Source organism: Euprymna scolopes, chromosome 6 (genome assembly GCF_053919585.1).
Source record: "Euprymna scolopes isolate OS-2025 chromosome 6, ASM5391958v1, whole genome shotgun sequence".
NCBI classification, from domain to species: domain Eukaryota; kingdom Metazoa; phylum Mollusca; class Cephalopoda; order Sepiida; family Sepiolidae; genus Euprymna; species Euprymna scolopes.
In genome coordinates, this window is record NC_136487.1 from 10,109,853 (window position 1) to 10,129,642 (window position 19,790).

Consider the following 19,790-nt stretch of genomic DNA (forward strand, 5'->3'; position numbering starts at 1 on the left):
TACACACATATACAGCAGGAAATATTTTATGAATTACTAAAATCTTTATAGTAAACAATGTTTCAAAATATTATTCGCAAAAGTGTGAAAAAAAAAAAAAAAATGTCTTTTCCCTTAGGCAGAAATCAGCATTTTCAGATTTTTTTTTCATGATGAAATTATTCATATTCCACAAGTTCTTTTTACTTTAATAAGTTATAAGATGTTTCTGATGAAAAGTTTATTATTTTGAAATGTCCAAGTATAAGGACTAAAAACTTTTCCGATGAACATAAAATAAACAATGCTATGTTCACTTTTGAATAAGAATTTTGTTTACTTATATATATTAGAAATGTTGGTATATGGAATTAGTGGACACACACACACACACAAAAAGTCTTTATTGTATCAGAATGCCTTTTTATAGAAAAAAAAACAAAAAAAACAAAAAAAAACATTCTTTACCAATAAATCACTTTTTTACTACCTTAAGATATCAGTTGGTTTGGGGAGATGTGCAGTGCATGTGTTATTTAAACTAGTCTGTTTTTATGACTATTAGGGTGAGAAGAAAGTTCTAGCAGAATTTTTAATTTTGATTTCAAATGATGTATTTTCAAAAAGTTTTCTTACCTTTACTTTATATATCATTTTAAAGAGAGCTTTTCGATCTATCGGATTGTTTAAATTACAATCGTTTGAAAACAATTATGTCTTTTCATTTTTGAATACAAGATGGAAAAAAAGCAAATTTGCACAATTTTCTTATTTAAAGTCAAACTAAACCTAAAAGCTGCTGAAACAGCTCGTGATATCAACAAAGCATTTGGCTCAGGAACCACTACTGAATGCACAGCACAATGGTGATTAAGGAAATTTTATGGTGGTGACAATAGTCTTGAAGATGATGAGCATGCATAGTGGTTAGCCATTTCTTTGTTAATAACGATCAATTAAAAGCTTTAATCAAGTTAGAAGCCAATCCATGCACAACTGTTCGAGAACTTCTGAATTAGATGTAATGTATACAACGGTTTCCAACCACTTGAGAGATCGAAAAGACAAAAAAAAAAAAACTCGATAAATGGGTGCCTCATAAATTTAGCAATAAACAGGACTAGGTTTTTTTTAAATTTAATAGGTAATCTATATGTCTAGAAAAGTAAGAATGCGTGTGTGAGGACGCTTTTCACCATATATACTCAATGTATTTTTGATCTACTGACTTGAAATTGGGTCGATAGAGTATTCAGATATGTGGAAAACTTTTTAATCAGTTTTCATCCGGAAGAAAAGCAGGGCTGCTAATGGGTAAAAACTGAAAAATTGGTACTTGGGTGGGAGGTGGGTCATCGGACTTTTATCTGTTTATCAACCATTTCACGACTGCGCATGCACGAATTGTTCACATAATAGTTTCGTTAAGTTAAGAATAAGTAGGTTTGAAAACACTTTAAAAGATCATGGTAAGCTGGCCTAATGGTTATCGTACTTGACTCATTGTCTTTAGATTTCAATCTTAGAGTTTTTTATACTTACAAGAAAAAAAAATACTTGCATGCACATGTTTCAGTTTTTTTTTTTTTTTTTTCATTTTTTGTTTTACTTCATCTTTTTTTAAAAGAATTTAACATTATGTTGAATACCGGGAAACACCAGGTACATCTGCTAGTAATCAATATAAAACACACACACACACACACACACATATATGTATACAACATGGTTATGAAAGTTAACTATAGCAATTGAATGGTGGTGCCAGATTTCCAAGTCAACAAGTAGACAATCTTAGCCGAGTACAAAACAGTGTTACCATGGCAATTAGAAAAATGGCCAAGACAGCTTCATAACAAATGAAATCAAAGAATTGATAAAAATACCTCAAGAATACGGAACCAAAATGGCGACCAGATGAAGCCATGCTTTGTTTGAGACAATCGGGTTATAATTTTTTTTCTCTTGATTGCACTTCAGTATTCTTGGAGATAAATCAAGCACGGTGTATGCTTTTGAATAAATAGAATATTTTGAGAAATCCTCACTTTTTGTTTTTCAAAAATGAAATTGGAAAAAAATATTGATTTCACAAGATTTTCTGGCAGATCAGAAAGCAGTTATACGAATATTTTGTATTCGTTTAGTTATCGAAGATTTTGTTAACTAAAGCAAATAACTATGTTAAGTATGAAGTGTATGTATGGAAGTTGTTAGAAACGACAGCTGTTAAATAAATGTCGAAAAAGTGTTTTTTTTTTTTAATTCGTTTAGACTAATAATAATGGGAGATAACCAATGTTCTAATAATTGCTTCAATGAATGTTGCTTTGTCTCATTAGATTTTTTAAACAAAATAAATTAAAAAAATAACCAGTAATTCTTAGATTTGGAAAATAATTGCAAGAGTAAATTTTTTAAGTGTCCAAAGAGTCAAAAAGAAGGGTTTGCTAAAATGGCTAAAGAGTTGAGAAACGGATTTGTTTAAACTGTAATGCAAACAGACATCTAACTGCTTAACTCCCTACATAATGACCATGTAGGCATGTCCTCAAATAGTAGCCCCTCAGAATCAAGTGGCAATACACCTTGTTTGTGGGGAAAGAGTATTAAAAAAAAATAAAATAAACATACTCAATTTTTCTAGGTCAATAAGAATAAACAAAAGCATTAAAGTCATTAGAAATTATTTTTAATGTATGTTAAATACTTGATAAGTAAAAGATAGATATGCTTAGTCACAGCTGTCAGTTCCAATAGTATGATTATATATATATATATATATATATATATATATATATATATATAGAGAGAGAGAGAGAGAGAGAGAGAGAGAGAGAGAGAGAGAACAGTGATAAAATAAATAAAAAATAAAATGATAATTATCTGTGACAAGTAAGAAAATAAAATACTCGTTTGTGTCTTAATACCATTTTTCTTATTGCCGAATTACACTAAGCAACTGCTGAGAAAATTTGCTTCTAATGTTTTAACTTTAAAGTATATATTAATAATTCATATTAATGAATATAATATACATTCTTTGTATCAACTATATAAGAAATAAACATCTGTCACTGTCATAATTTATGAAAATAATTAAAACTTTTATTTTGAATAAAATAAATCAAAAAAATATTTATGATATTGGTTAAAGCAAGTCAGACATCAATTCTTTTCATTGACTTCTAACTCCGATTCCTCACCATGGGTTCGATATTGAGATGGTGAAGCTAGTCTGAAACCTGTGTAGGATAGAGATTGAATAACAGCTTCTGTGGTATTTAAACACTACATTACAAGTTCCTCCCAAAGATCCGTTTCCTCACCATAGTAGTAGCATTAAAAATATAATAAATGTCAGAGTTACCTGGCTAACAGAACTCCGCTAAAAATTCAGGAGTCAACATCAAGATCCATCATCCTCTGGTCATCTTTGCAGCTAAATGTAGCAAGCAAAGATGGAAGCACAAACAATGAGGATAAAAACGTTGGTTCTGTGCAGGTACTACCGTCATTCCTTTGTGCGTTTTGAGCCAAACCTTTCCTAACTTTGTATACAATCGCAGAGTCTTGCTGCTCAGTGTCAGGGGTAATAAAAGTGTTATATTTTGAAAGTATAACAAATATGGTCAACAAGGATTACTTCATGCAGACCAGACAACCCGGAGTTGTGTGGTTCTGTATAGGTCAGATTCACTCAAAATCAACAGGGAGACGACGTGGTTAATGACATGGACTGACAATCTGGGTGTGCCAAGTTCAAATCCAGTTCTTTCTACAAAAACACATCTACTTAAGGATATTGATAACCTTCAGATGGTCTCTCCCATAAATACCCAATGTCTTTTTAGAAAAAAATTCTAACAGGAAGATATTAGGGAAATAAATGTGAACAATAATCATCTGATTCATACGAAATGAAACATTAGCAACAGCACCATCCAGAACTCAAATATTGGCTCTTGGAAATCTATGGGGAAACTGGTGCAATTTGCAGGAAGTGTAGACTGCCAACTATGTACTAACAGATTATCCAAGAGTTCATGATCATTTACTACTCATCTCCATTCTCACCAGATCCTAACCTCCAACAGAGTGTGTGCATCACAGATTTGGCAAAATAGAAAGGATTACTCAACCTTTATAAATAAACTAAATCTCTCAGTCGGATGATCTTTGTGCTTAATCAAAACTCCTGTGACTGGGTGCCTAACAAACAAACAAAATCAGTAACAGTAAGGAATAAAAAAAATCAAACCAATATGCTCATCATAATCAATTCTTTTATTATTCATATGCAAGTTAGGGGCTCGTTCAAGTATCTGGCTAGCGCCACACAAGGCAGATATCACTCTACATCTCCAAAAAACTATCATCTCTCTGCAAAAGTTCCTTTCAAAACAATTTCTTCAGTCTATTGAGCAATTTTCAAATCTTGAGCCATTTTGATGGCACCACTGGAAAATTCCATGTGTTCAAGACAGTGTTCTTTAAAATGTGAAGAAATTACCATTTCCAACAGAAATAATAAATAAATAATAATATAAAATAAATATATAAATAACTAGCAGAACCCATTAACCGGCATTGCTTGGTGGAAGCATAACACTCCCCACTCGAAAAAAAAAAAAAAAAATTAACTATGGTTGTTGCTGGTGACAATAGCTGACACTGGTGGCCAAAGCCCAAACAAAATAATCTGGCTTCCACTGTGGGGCATTGTTTTCCAGTAGCCACCAGTGTCTGAATGTCAGCACTGTTGGTTACTGGCGATTAGTGTTGGTTTGGGGTGATAATCTGCAGGGATTGCCAGATTCTAAAGAAAGTATTTAAGGGAAAAACATTATTATGTACTTATTTGTCATGCTTAAATCAGTATAAAAAAAATTATGAAAAATGGTCCATTAGAAAAATTACAATGACAGTATCTTTCAACCCAACTAACGTTTTTCTTCTGTGGACTGCAAGCATTTTTTTTTTTTTAAAGTAGCTCTATCACACCTTACTGGTCAATTTTTAGGGCATTCATCGTCAACATTAAGACCAAGAAGTAAAAAGTAGTCCTGACTGTTTCCATTTGTTGTTCAAGTCTTCCTCTTCTTTTTGGGGGGTTGGGGGAATCAAATCTTCAACAAATTCCAGTTTTACATCTTTTTTTTAACTTGTTAGGTGAAAGTATAAAATGAAAAACACGAGGCAATTGCAGAATGGGTTTTCTAAATAATACCACTATAATTCCAGCGTGGTAACATTTATGAATCAATACGCACTAGTTGTCCAACCTATTTATTCCGAAAGCCATACTTAACGTGGGGAGATTGAAAATAAGAAAATGCCTTTTGGAATAAACAACCCCAACCTCCCCATGTTCAGAATGGCTTTCGGAATAAACAGGTTGGACAACTAGCGATCAGAAAAAAAAAAAAAAGTAAATAAAACAATCCACAAAAAGTAAAAGTGGTAAAAATGCAAAGGTATAACAAATAAGTATTTCCATAGACAATAAAATTTAATTTAAAACCTACCCGCATAATATTTTGGTGTCTTAATGTGTTTGTAAGCATTTAATCAGTACTAAAAAGAAAGTGTCAAGATGTAATAATAGGTAATTGGTCAAAAATATAAAATTGAATTTTTTTTACAAGGTAGTCACAACTTATACAAGGCCCGGAAGCCACCTGGGGATAAGGGTTGTGTGTACAGTACGTTAGTGTTGGAGATTTGATAAAGTGTCTTAAGGAGGTGGTTCAACAGGAATTTGTTTACATAGGACTTGAAGACATCCAAGTTGTAGTCAGGTGGGAAACAGGCAACCGGAACAGAGTTCTAAGAAAGAAGCTTTGTTTATGGAATTTACGTTTTGATTTTGGCACAGATAAGTGGGAAAAATTTTTGACAGTGGTTTCAGCTAGGCGGGTGTTTATCGTGAAAGATTGGCGAGGAGGGGGGGACATAGATTGGAGTTCAGACGAGCATTTGCTATGGAAATAACTATAAAACAAAGACAGGCTTGTAGCGTCACTTCTGTGGGAGAGAGGTTGCAGGGAAGAGAAAAGATAAAAGGGCATCCCCCACTAGGCTACAAAGTCTATTTTGTACTCTGTCAAGGCAGGATAGACTGTTTTTAGCAGCTCCTGCTTAGATAAGGCAGCAGTACTCAGCTACTTTGGATTTAACGGACTGAGCATATAGCTCTCTTGCATTTTTTACTACTCTTTTGCAGTGGTTGCTGGCAGTCCTGAGAGCAGCTTTAGTCTCAGTGCATCTATTACGTTGGAAGCTATGGAAAAAGTGATTTCTGTGCGCGATGGCAGCAGCAGATTCTGGGGAGAACCATGGCTGGCTGGCTGGCTGTTAGGAATTTTTTGGATGGTATGAATCGGTCTATGCCTACAATTAGCCATTCGGTCAGGTCTGATACTATAGAGGACACATCCTTTATAAACATGGAATGCAGTGGTAGATCGGATATAAGTGTACGGAAGCTATCCCAGTCAGCGGTAGAGTATCGATATACAGTACGGTGGAGAGGTACATCTCCAGACTTATTTTATTGGTTTTTATCTTAACTGATACAATCGTGTGGTTGGAAGATCCCAGAGACAGAACAGAACTTTAACATAGCTCAGGGGAAGTTGTGACAAAAAGGTCAAGAAGGCTAGCATACTGACCGGAAGTATTGGGCACTCGGGTGGGTTCATGGACAATCTGGGTGAGGTGATAGGCAATGGCAAAATCAAGACAGAACCTTCCCTCATCTTGTTAGAGTGGGTCAGCCATTCCGCATTCATTGAAGTCACCACAAATGTGGATGTTAGCTGAAGGGTGAGCAGACAGGATGTGGTCAATTTTTTCAGATATGCTCTTAAGGATATTAACTCCCCTATTGTGGGGGCGCGATAGAGAGCAAATATAAATGTAGTGGTGTAAGCAAGTGCACCCGGAATCACATATAAGGTAACTTAGGGTACCCTTAAAAGATTTTTTTTTCAGGGCCTGGCTGGGGGGGGGGGGTCAGTGTTTTGTGCATATGTACACTCCCAAATCAATGGTGTATTTACATTTTTGATAGTGTTCTGTCCGTTTGTTTACACATTGTGCTAGTTCTGTGTGAACAAGGAAAGAGTTAGCAATGCATAGTAAAATGCCAATAATTCTCAAACCTTTCCTTAGAGCTCACCATAGTAAATTTATAAGGTTTCCAATATTTAGGTTTTTTAGCAGAATTGCATCATGTTTAGAAGTTGCTATGATTTTATATGTGCAATTATCAATTGTTAAAAAGATGTTATATATAATTATATATATATACACTTCTGCAAGTATATTAACACGCTGAATTGGTAAAAAGTTGCGAGTATTTATGAAACATTTTAAAGGTTACAAATACTTAATTTTCTGTTTTTTTTAGCGATTATTATATTCTCTGACTGTCTCAACGAAATACTGAGCAGGATCCCAGCCAGCGATCACTTCCTAGTACTCTGAGACTTAAATGCCAGAGTCGGTACAAACCATGCTGCCTGGCCTGACATTATTGGTTACTTCGGCACTAGTAAAATAAATGAAAATGGTCAAAGAACTCTGGAGCTCTGTAGTCAACAGGGACTCTGTATTGCAAAAACCTGGCTCAAACAGAAAATGTGTCATCGTGTCTCCTGGAGACACCCTCGTTCCAAACATTGGCACCAATTGGATCTTGCATTGTGTAAAAAAAAAGACATCAGTTCTGTCAAACGGTCAAGAACCTACCACTCCGCCAATGGTGATACTGACCAATCACTCGTGCTGACACAACTCGATCTCCCAAACAAGAAACCTGCACCACGTAAGCCAAGATTCTGCACTAGACCCAGTGCAAAGACTAACCGTAGCCCTCGGCGCAAGAGGGTCCGTGTGCCTGGCGTGCGGGGTGGTGGCTGATCCTGTGGTCGGGGCAGCGGAAGAAAGAGTTCCAAGATGGCGCCTGCCTGCTTTTATTAGAGACGAGATCTCGCGGGGATGCAAATTAGCTAGGCCATCTTGAGGAATAAAAATCGGTCCATTGGAGGTGTGAGGCAGTCGGGTTCTGACGTTCGTGGCGATCAGTACAGTGACCGTTGGGTTCCGTTAGTGACCGTTGGGTTCCGTTTCTATTCGTGCAGTCAGCTGAGCTTTGTTAATTACCTTCGCGCCGTGGCTGTCATTGTTTGTTGGTTCGCTGTGTGTTGTCGTGGTTCTTCAGTGAAACGCTTCGTCGCCCACGACGAGACTCCCCGTCTCCTACACGTCGGAAACTACACAAGATACTCTTACAACCACGTAAGCCAAGACCACGTCATAGTCTCAACATGGCTGCAATGAAGAACAACGACAACATCAGTGCGTTTCGCACTGCACTCGAAAATAGGCTGAGAGATTCTGCACTAGACCCAGTGCAAAGAAAGTTTGCCCTTAAAAATCTACTACAGGGGAGCTCATCACTGATTTTACAAAGCAGCTTGAACACTGGGTGGAGCACTACTCTGTACTATATGGCGAACCGCACAGCATCACAGTCACAGCTTTAAATTCCACTCCAAACTTCGACAACCTAGTCGAACTGGACAACATTCCAACTATGCCAGAACTCGAAGAAGCTCTCCAACACACGAATGTAGGGAAGGCCCCCCAGGTACCGACGAGAATCCAGCAGACCTGCTCAAGTGCGACAAGTTCCTGCTCCGCATTTGTATGACCTCCTCTGCACCAGTTGGCGCAATGGGAAATTTCCAACAGCTATGAAAGATGCTAAAATTGTCACTTTATTCAAGAAAGGAGACAAAGGAGATTGCAAATAACTACCGTGGTATATCTTTACTCAGTGTCACCGGCAAAGTCTTTGCCAGAGTGCTCCTTCCAAGGCTCCAGCAGATTGCAAACCGCATTTATCCAGAATCGCAATGTGGCTTTCGCAGTGGGCGCTCAACCACAGACATGATATTTTCAGTGCGTCAAATCCAGGAAACATACAGAGAACAATGTAGACCTCTCCATATCGCATTTGTGGACCTCACGAAAGCTTTTGACATGGTCAGTAGAGATGGTCTGTTTGCCAGCCTACAAAAGTTGGGCTGTCCACCAACTCTTCTTAGTTTGACAAGATCGCTCCATGACAACATGACAGCCGCAGTCTTTGGCATCACACTGTTTGGCATCTTCTACTCAGTTCTTCTGCACCACGCCTTTGGGAAATCACGAGGACGAAGACAGTGTGTTCCTTCATATTAGTTCTGATGGAGAACTTTTTAACTTGGCTCGCCTACGTGCCAAAACCAAGATTCAAAGAGTCTTAATACTTGAGCTACTGTTTGCAAATGATGCTGCATTGGTCTCGCACTCTGCAAGTGGACTCCAGCGGCTGTTTGACAAATGGAGTGCTGCTTGTGCGGAGTTAGCACTGGTAATCAGTGTGAAGAAGACAGTCATGATGCACCAGGGTGATGCATTACCAATCATCATCAATGGCCACAAACTAGAGACTGTCGAGAACTTTGCGTATCTTGGATCCAACATCAACAAGGGAGTATCCATTGAACAGGAGCTACAAACGCGCATAGGTAGAGCAGCATCTACTTTCAACCGACTACGTGAAAGAGCATGGTTCAATAAATACCTCACTTCTCGCACAAAATGCTGCATCTACTACTGTACGGAGCAGAGACAGACTACGTATGCTCGTCACGAGAAAAGACTGAACGTCTACCATCTCCGAAGCTTGCGACGTATCACGGGCATCAATTGGTGGGATAGAATCACCAACGAAGAGGTGGTAAGACGTGCTGGCAGCCGCTCCTTGTTCCAGACACTCAAGATCTGACGATTGAGATGGCTTGGAAACCTGCGCAGAATGCCTGATGGCCATCTCCCTAAGGATATCCTCTACAGCGAACTGGCAAATTGAACAAGAAGCCACAGTCGCCCGTGCTCATTAGTTTTCCCCACGTGCCTGCTATACAGCATGGTGTCGTCGGCAAATATACCCATCTCAGAGACAATTTTATCAGGCAAGTCATTTATGAATATCAGAAATAACAAATGTCCAAGAATCGATCCCTGTGGCACACCCGCATTTATATCAAACTTTTTGGACATACGCCCATTGAGGACAACCTGGATTCTTCTCTCATTTAAGAAGGATCTAATTATGCTAAGCATTCGTCCAGTAATAATTTTTCGTCCAGTATTATTCTTTGATTCTATTATGGGAAAGATAATGATATGTATATGCATGTATGATCAGTTAATAGCAGTGCAAGCATACAATCTGTGGAACGTGTAGAGTTCCTCCAGGTGTCAACTTGTTGCTGTGAAAGGACTAAATATTTAAAAGAGAAAAATAGGTACCCCTTCCTCTGTAAATGTTGCGATTGTGATGGTGTTGCTCCTAGGATGCAGCATAGCATTTTATTATTACGACTGAATGTGTCTAAAATGGTGTTTGAAAGCTACATAGAAGAGTTGCTATTAGCCTAGATGTATTGAATTTGTATGTGGCATCTGTTGTTGCAAATCTATGATACTTTGGTCCAGAGGGGAATTTATACAGTCATTTTATTATATAGGGGATAATATAAATTAGTATTATAATAGATCATAATATAAAATATATTATATAAAATTAAATATATATAATAATATAAAACTTTTACTATTAAAATTCATTACATTACAGTTAGAAAATAAAAATATTCTTTTAAGCATCTCTGGAGAGATGTAAAATTAGAACAGAAAAATGTTCTTTTTTCGAGGGCTCTAGAAGGTTCCAAAAGTCGAGGTGTTCCATTTTTGGAAATTCTATGAATAGATGCTAATAGCATCATAACTTCAGTTATTAAATCAGCTCTGAGAAGGAACGCTAAGTTGAGGCGACCTTTCAACTATTTATGACTCCGGACAAATTCCTGGGATAAAATCTAGTCATAAAGAATTTCCTGAAACAAGCCTATTGTAAACTCCCTTACAAAATAAACGAACACTTGGTAAATATTAATTTTCTGACCAAAGTAAAAAATACATATTTTCTCAAACTATTATTCCACAACAAAAGTAATAGAACTTGAGTTACCTCCCTTACAGCTTTTTTTTTTTTTTTTTTTTTGTAAATATTTATTTCCATTTGTTTATCTGTTCAATAAATTCCCTTTTCCTTCTCTTAAACTCCTTTTAGTTTCTTTTTTTGGCACTAGTGCAGAGAGTGATCCGGACGTAAATAATAACATTATTATTTAAAAAGCCATTCTTAACATGGATAGGGGAGGGTATTTTGTACCTATTCTGTACTTCAACCTTACAATTGAATAAAAAAAAAAAACATAAAACTTTAATTAAACTTGGAAATACGATTTAAAAAATAGCGCGGATCACTCTCTGCACTAACACCCTTTTTTTTTCAATATATGTTGTGTGTCTACCTCTAGACGTTTATCTTGCATGTAACAAAAAAAAAAAAAAAAAAAAAAAAACTAATGACATCAATATCCATAAGGCAAGACCTCTACAGCAGATCTTTCTAAGGCAACTTAGTACAGCCTCACTTACCCCGGCTTACAGGGGACTTCCAAATCTAGAGTTGCTTTGATGACAGCATTGTATGTCTATACCAACAAAGCCTTATAGACAGATATCTATTAATGACATCAATATCAATGAAGCCAATCTGATCCAACAAATGCTGCAATTCTATTTCACATTGTAAGTCCATCTAATCATTGACCTCTCATTGTGTTTCAATAGATCTTTGTTCAAAGCATTCCGTAGCTATAAACAAAATCTCATTTTTTCATTTGTGCAAATGTACATAAGTGTACTTTCACATGACAACGTTTCCATTTTAATTTTTCAGTTCATTTATTTTTTTGTTTATTTTTTTGTTGCTTTTTAAATAAAAAAAATTTAAAAAAAACAGTTCTGTGATGTACAAGTTGCATCGATAATTCCATATTCCGAGACAGTATCCATTTCACTACTTATGCACACCAAAAATATTAGGCACTCCTTGTTACTTAAATATGTATATAATGAGTTTACTAACAGCTGACAGAAATGTCCTCCAAAAATGAGGAATTGCTAGAACACAATTCTTGTCATAAACAACAGTATACAATATGCCACCCTCCCTCCTCACTCATGCCCAAACTATCAAACACTCCCTGTGCTGAGAAATATACATCGATGGAGTAAAATGTACATCGGTAGATTTAGGTTGCTTATAATTACTATGAATTAGTTGGATTATTGGTTGGTTGTGCTTTGCAGTATATATCAACTATAATAGCATTATTTGATGTTGGATTCTGTCACTTGTAAAAAAATTTTTTAAATGTTTTTAAATGTATAATTCAAGTTTTTAATACAAAAGTATACAAGATATTTGAGGAAAAATGTTATTTTTACTTTAGCAAGAATATCGTTTGTCTTTATTTTCTATATTTCCAAATCATCAATGACAGCTGCTATAATTACACAACAATTGAAGAGACACACAGCTATAAAGGTTGAATATAACAATTTAGAAATAGAACCATTTCTAAACGGTACTTGATTTTTCGTTTACAAATCTAACAATTAAAAGTTAAAAGATGAAAATCTCCTTATCAAAGCATAAGCAATATTCTAGACACACTGATAGTATTAGAACATCTGAATTTATTCAGTAAGTACAGCACACCATTGGTGGTAATACTACAAAGTTCATGAGGTCAATTATAAAAAAACATTGTATCTAAAGAAATAATCTGAAATGTTTCCAAAGATATAAATCTTATGTGATGAAGGAAAGTAAAAGATACAACACGGAAACACAGAAATGGGTGGCAGAAAATGAGAGAGCATTAATGGATAAAATCTTAATCATTTCGTACTCCAGCCACGTCCGCTACTGTTTCAGTTAACTCGATTGATTAGAAAGTTTAAACCTTTAAACCACTTCTGGCTACGATTAATTTTACTAATAGAAATGTCAGTAAATTGAAATGAACATTTCAATTTATTGAAATTTCTGTACACATTCATCCAAACAAAGATTTCATTCCTTATAAACCATCCTTGGTGTATGATTACTATTTCCTCTTAATTTCGGTGTGATGTGAGCAATAGTTTTAGATTAAATATTTACACAAACCCACGGCCGTTTTATTTATGGATAATGTCTTTACTGAAAAAAAAAAAAAAAAATTTATGTTTCGAAGCGCCATATTTGTGTAAATATAAATCTGTCTTCAAATACAGCACGCACCCTGTAATATCTACAATCACATATTCATGCGGTTTGCTTTAATTATTCATGATGTAAATTGATATGTATACGATCAGACAGATTAGGTTGACAAGGAAGTTCTTGTGGTTTTTAACTTTTAAATTCAGATGAACATATCTCGGCTCAAATAAATTTTACTAATCGAAATAACCACCATCAGAATCACTTTTACAAATGCAAAACAAGTGTATTTATGCCAGTAATGTAAAATTCTTGCATTCTGGTGGAGATGAAGTTGCTGAAGGCATTTTTGATATCATTTAGGATTTTGAAGAATTTCTCACGCAGAAAGTTGTTGAAATGCTTGAATAAGTGGTAGTTGGTAGGTGAGAGGTCTGTGTGGCAGATGAGACAGAGTTTCATAGCCCCATTCATTCAACTTCTGCAGGGTCGGTTTAACAACGTGCAGTTGGGCATTGTGTGGAGGAGAATTGTGCCTTTCCTGTTGATGCATGGATTGGCTTTGACTAAAGCTCTAAATTGATCATTGTCAACATCAGAGAGCCAACCACTACACTCATCATCTTGAAGACTCATCACCGCCGCAAAATTTCTTAGATCACCATTGTGCAGTGCATTCAGTAATGGTTTCTGGGCCAAACGCTTCATCGATATAATGAGCTGTTTCAGCAGCTTTCAGCCTAGCTTGAATTGAAATAAGTAATTGTGTGAATTTGCTTTTTTTCCGTCTTGTATTCAACGTTTTGAAAAGACATAATTGCTTTAAAACGATTGTAATTTAAATGATTAGATAGAGCAAAAAAAACTCTTTAAAATAATATATAAAGCAAAGGTATTATAACGAAAACTTATTTGAAAATACATCATTTGAATCAAAATTAAAAATTCTGCAAGAATTTTCTTCTCAATCTAATAGTTTCAGGTCAAACTCAGGATAGATGGGGTCTAAACAGATACTACCATTCTCGGTCAGAGTAGACCTAGGAGTAATGATAACTAAGGGTGATTCCAGTCTCCAAAATTCATAAATTAAGGACACACCATGGGATGCATTAAGGTCAGATTCAAGACATATATAGATTTGTCGTTGAAAGCTTGAAACTACTGACAAAAATTTTCAAGTCAAGAACTTGGGACGATACAATTTTTTTTTAAAATTCCATTTTCACCCCAAAAAAGGCACAGTGTCATTTTGATGTGGGTGGGGGGTACTTTCGGGGACATAAGTTGCAGCGATACCATGTAGGGAGATGAGCAGTAAGATGTCTGTTCACATTACACTTGAACTTCTGCATGTCTGTACAGTTGGAAAAGCAGAATCCTGTAAAGAAGTTCCAGTGTAGGGGTAGGCTTTTTACTGCTTATTGGGTTTGTTGGGGGTATTTACGTCGAGGGGGTAGAAGGGCTTGTAATTTATCTGAGCATCCACCATTAAAATACTTGTAAAAAAGCAGAGGGATGCAACATTTTGTCGATGGGACAGAGGTTGAAACTTAGATGACAACTCAGGATCTATCAGGTTGGTGACTCTTTTGAACCCTGTCCAGGAGAGAGGCAAATAGCAGATGCACCAGGCCAAATGTGACAACAATACTCCATACATGGACAAATGATGGCCTTATAGAAGTACAGGATACTTACAGGCATAAGTAGCTTTCTAGCATGGAAGAGAGAGCCCACCTTCCTCGCAGCAGCCCTGGCAATGCTCTCAATATATATGTTTTTTTTTGTTTTTGTTTTTTTTTACATGTAAGTCAACACTTAACAAGGCCCGGAGGCCACTCGAGGATAAGAGTTATTGCGTGTACAGTAATCAATGGGACAATATCGTAGTAATCGTTAGTAATGGAGATCTGATAAAGTGTCTTACTTAAGGGGGTGGTTTATCAGGAATTTGTTTATGTTGGACTTGAAGACATCCAAGTTGTAGTTAGGTGGGAAACAGGCAAACGGAAGAGAGTTCCACAGGCGTGCACTTCAAAGAAAGAAGCTTTGTTTATAGAATCTACATTTTGATTTAGGCACAGATAAAGAGTGGGGAAAATTTTTGACAGTGGTTTCAGCTAGACTGGTGTTTTTCATGAAAGATTGGCGAGGGGGGACCAGAGATTGGAGTTTAGACAAGCATTTACCATGGAAATAACTATAAAACAAAGACAGGCTCGTAATGTCACTTCTGTGGGAGAGAGGTTGTAGGGAAGAGAAAAGATAAAAGGGCATCCCCCACTAAGCTACAAAGTCTATTTTGTACTCTGTCAAGGCAGGATAGGCTGTTTTTAGCAGCTCCTGCTCAGATAAAGCAGCAGTACTCCATCCTTGGACAGACTGGGCTTTTATATAGATAGAGAATTGCATCAGCAGTGAGATATCTACTAGAGCGGTAGAAGGATCCCACCATTTTTCCAGCGACCTTGGCAACAGATTTAATGTACGTGTTCCATTTCAGATCAGGAGTAAAGGTCAAGCCCAGAAGCTTGTCAAAACATGGAACCTCCCCTAGACGAGAGCCACCCATTTCAATTGATGCCAGATGGGGATCAGAGCATTGGTGATGTAAAGATAGGAGCTTGGTTTTAGATGCTTTGAAAGTAACCAGCCACCTCTTCCCCCACTGTACCACGCGCTCAAGATCAGAGGAGAGAGAATCTGAGAGAACTTTGTCATTTACGGCCTTTGATGTGTTGCCATAGATGGTGGTGTCATCAGCATAGATGTCGACAAATGATTTTTGGGAGATCATTGATCTTTATCAGGAAGAGAGTTGGGCCTAGGATGGTCCTCTGAGGGACTCCAGCATTAATACTGAGGGCTTCTGATTTTTGCCCATCAACCACTACTCGTATGAACCTATCAGAGAGAAATGATTTAATAATTGAGAAAACAGTTCCAGTTATACCGTAGCTGGAAATCTTGTGAAGTAGGCCTTTATGCCATACCTGAATTCTTAAATACAGGGCATACTGATGAGGTTTTCCAGGGTGGTGGGAAGCAATTCTCCTTAAGACAATGCTTAAACAGTTTTGTAAGTATGGTTGAAGCTTTTTCAACACTATAATTGGAATGCTGTCAGGGCCAGTTGCTTTACTGAAATCAAGGTTCTTCATTAGCTTGGTGACATTACGCACAGATATTTGTATATTGCATAGGGTGTTGTCTGTTATAGTGTTACATGATAAGGGCTATCCTCTTTTCATGTAAGTATAAAAATAGAGAGATTTAGTTAAAATGAAAATGAAATAGCAATAGACGAAATTCGAACCTCGTAATTTAGGTTTAGAAATAGATTACGTGTGAGAATTAGAAAATGGAATGTAAAGCAAACGATTGTTTAGAATAGAGATAAAATATTTCAAGAAAAGAATGTGCACTGTCAATTTTGTTATGAAAATTTAATTGAAAGAATGCAGCTATAAGATAATGTTTTTAACATATTGGAAAAATAGGTTACTGATATAAGTTAAAATTCCTTTTGTAAAAAAAAGGAAAAGTTTTGGACACGTATGTCCAGAACACGTGTGTATGACGTCATGGAAAATAGAAAGTTAGAAAAACTTTAGAGAAAAGAAAGGAAAAACTGGGAGAAACTCAGGGGGATTTTGAGAGGGACAGACGACAGTCCAGTTTGGAATTCGAACGTCTAGAAGCGAGACGGTCACTTTGAAACTTAATATGTGAAGCTTTGAATTCTTGATGATGAAAACCACGGCCGGTCGTGAGAAGAAATAAACCATCAGGTGTTTTTGTAAATGTCGTCTTTGTGTTATGATTCCAGCAAAAAGGTAAATTGAATTGTTATTATATGTCTATATGTCTGTGTTATAAAATCTCATATCTACAATGTCAACTCTACATCTTACATATCTACACTAAGACAGTCTGAACACTATCTCCTCCGTCACTCAAAGAGCTTTCTCCTTCTCATATCAACACTTCTAAGTAATGAACTTTTAATAAATATGAATCGTCATAAAACAAACAATATCTCTCTCACAACATCCCTCTCTAGAACTCTTACAACACATCTCTCTTCTAAGACTCTCTAAAACTCTCTTAATAAAACTCTCTCAATGAAACCCCTATATAACAATAGGAGGAAATACGAGGAGTTGATGGCTTTCGTTGCATAGGGTAAAATTAGCTGCAAAGTTCTTGACAAATAGTTTGGCTTTGTCTGATGCTGACGAGATGACCTCAGGTCTATTGACGCTGGTTGGGATAGAACGCACGCTTCTGTTCAGGATCTTGTTTGCTGTTTGCCAAAACTGGTGGGAACCAAACCGCTGCTCAGCTACTTTGGATTTAATGGACTGAGCATATAGTTCTCTTGCATTTTTTATTATTCTTTTACAGTGGTTGCTGGAAGTCCTGAAAGCAGCTTTAGTCTCAGTATATCTATTACATTGGTAGCTATGGAAAAAGTGATTTCTGAGCGTGATGGCAGCAGCAACATTCTAGGGAGAACCATGACTGACTGTTAGATTTTTGTTGGAATTTTTTTGGATGGTATGAATCGGTCTATGCCTACAATTAACCATTTGGTCAGGTTTGATACTATAGAGGACACATCCTTTTTAAACATGGAATGCAAAGGTAGATCAGATATAAATGTACGGAAGCTATCCCAGTCAACCGTAGAGTATCGATATACAGTACGGTGGAGAGATACGTCTGAAAACTTATTACATTTCATTTTCATCTTAACTGATACAACAGAGTGGTCAGAAGATCCCAGAGGAGATAGAACGGAACATGAACACAGCTCAGGGGAAGTTGTGAGAAAAAGGTCTAAAAGGCTTGCATACTGACCGGTGATATTGGGCACACAGGTGGGTTCGTGAACAATCTGAGTAAGGTCATAAGCAATGGAAAAGACATGACAGAACCTCCCCTCATCATTTGTCTTCTTTGAATGGGTCAGCCATTCCACATTGTGAACATTGAAGTCACCACAGATGTGAATGTTAGCCGAAGGATGAGCAGACAGGATGTGGTCAATTTTCTCGAATATACTCTTAAAGTGGGGATGATAGAGAGCAAATATAAATGCAGTAGTGTAACCAAGTGCAACCCGGAAGCACATATAAGATAAATTAGGGTCTTCTCTAGAGATATCCCTACCACACAGAAAGCCATCTTTAATGTAGGCACATATTCCATGCCCATGGCGATCTTGGGGGTCAGATTTAGATGTTAAGTTAGAGTATCCATTAATTATGAACTCATCTAGGGAAGTGGTCGGCCCTATGCCAGTTTTGCTTAGGAACAATATGTCCAGTTTCGTCTCCTGCAATTGGGTTTCAACCTCTGGAAGGTTGGAACGTAGACCCCTGATGTTGGAAAAGGAGACATGTAGTAGGGGTCTACATTGGAGGATGGGGTTCTAGGTTTGTTTGTGTTTTTTTTTCTGGAGATAATTTATGTTGAGATTTTGGGATTTGTGGAACAGGTCAACAGACTTGGTTAGAGCAGGACAGAAAGGGAAAGCAGGAGAAAAAAAGATAGGAATTTTTTTTGTAGCACATAAGGTAAAGCCGTAACAATTACCCACTAGTATGGCATCGAGAGGCCCCACCAGAAACTACTGCATGGTCCAGAATCCATTCACCAGATGGCAATACAGCAACCCCAGTACTTTGCACCTATTGTTAAGACAGCCTCCTTAGTGGTTAATCCAAGGTTTGGGTCCCTGACTATCAGGCGGATAACGGCAGTCCAGATGAAACGTTTACCTCCAGCACCCTTACTAATGACATAGCTGTAAGGATAGACATAGAAACAGAAAATTTCCGACATCTCAGGCTACTGTTCACGAAGGGCTGCCGTCCTGGAAAGCAGCTTTTTCTTCACCCTTTGTCAGAAAAATCACTCATTGGAAATGAGGACTGAAGGAAAAATAAGGAAAAGTGAGAGTTACTGGAGCTGCCGATAACACATCCACAGTGCATTATCTACTCTCCATAAATTCTAATCTAATGTTCTAATCCATGTTCCCCGTGAACATTAGGCCGAGGAGTCTAAAAGAAGTACTTTCAGGTAATGTATCTTTAGCCATTGCTATAGGTAGTTAAGAATGTTACTTGTAATTATTGAAGGAAACAAGCTTAGTCTTGGCAGCATTGAATGTGACCATCCATTTTGTCCCCATTCCACAACGGATTGGAGGTCATCCTCTGCCATTTCCTTAGATATGTGTTCATTTGTTTTCCTGTTGTGTCCGTTATAGAGCGTGGTGTCGTCAGCATATATACCCATCTCACAGACAATTTTGTCAGGGAGGTCATTTATGAATATTAGGAATAATAAAGGTTCAAGGATAGACCCCTTAGATACTCCCATATTTATACCATACTGTTTAGATGTACAACCTAGATTCTTCTCTTAAGGATTTGATCAGGTTAAGTATTTGTCCAATGATACCGTATGATCTGATTTTCCTGAGAAGATTACCGTTTTATACCCTGTCAAAAACCTTAGATATATCTAGGGCTACCGCTCTACCCTCCCCTGCTTTGTCCAGTGTATGGTATATACGTTCAGAGATTACAGTTAGGATATCGGCTGTAGAATGGGT

The 19,790-nt window shown here is 37.0% G+C and overlaps 1 protein-coding gene across 1 annotated transcript in view; it reads right to left on the minus strand.

Annotated features, from left to right (window-relative positions):
* Positions 1 to 19,790, minus strand: part of LOC145277497 (protein FAN-like) — a 137,964-nt gene that overhangs the window by 100,644 nt on the left and 17,530 nt on the right. The window lies entirely within an intron of this gene.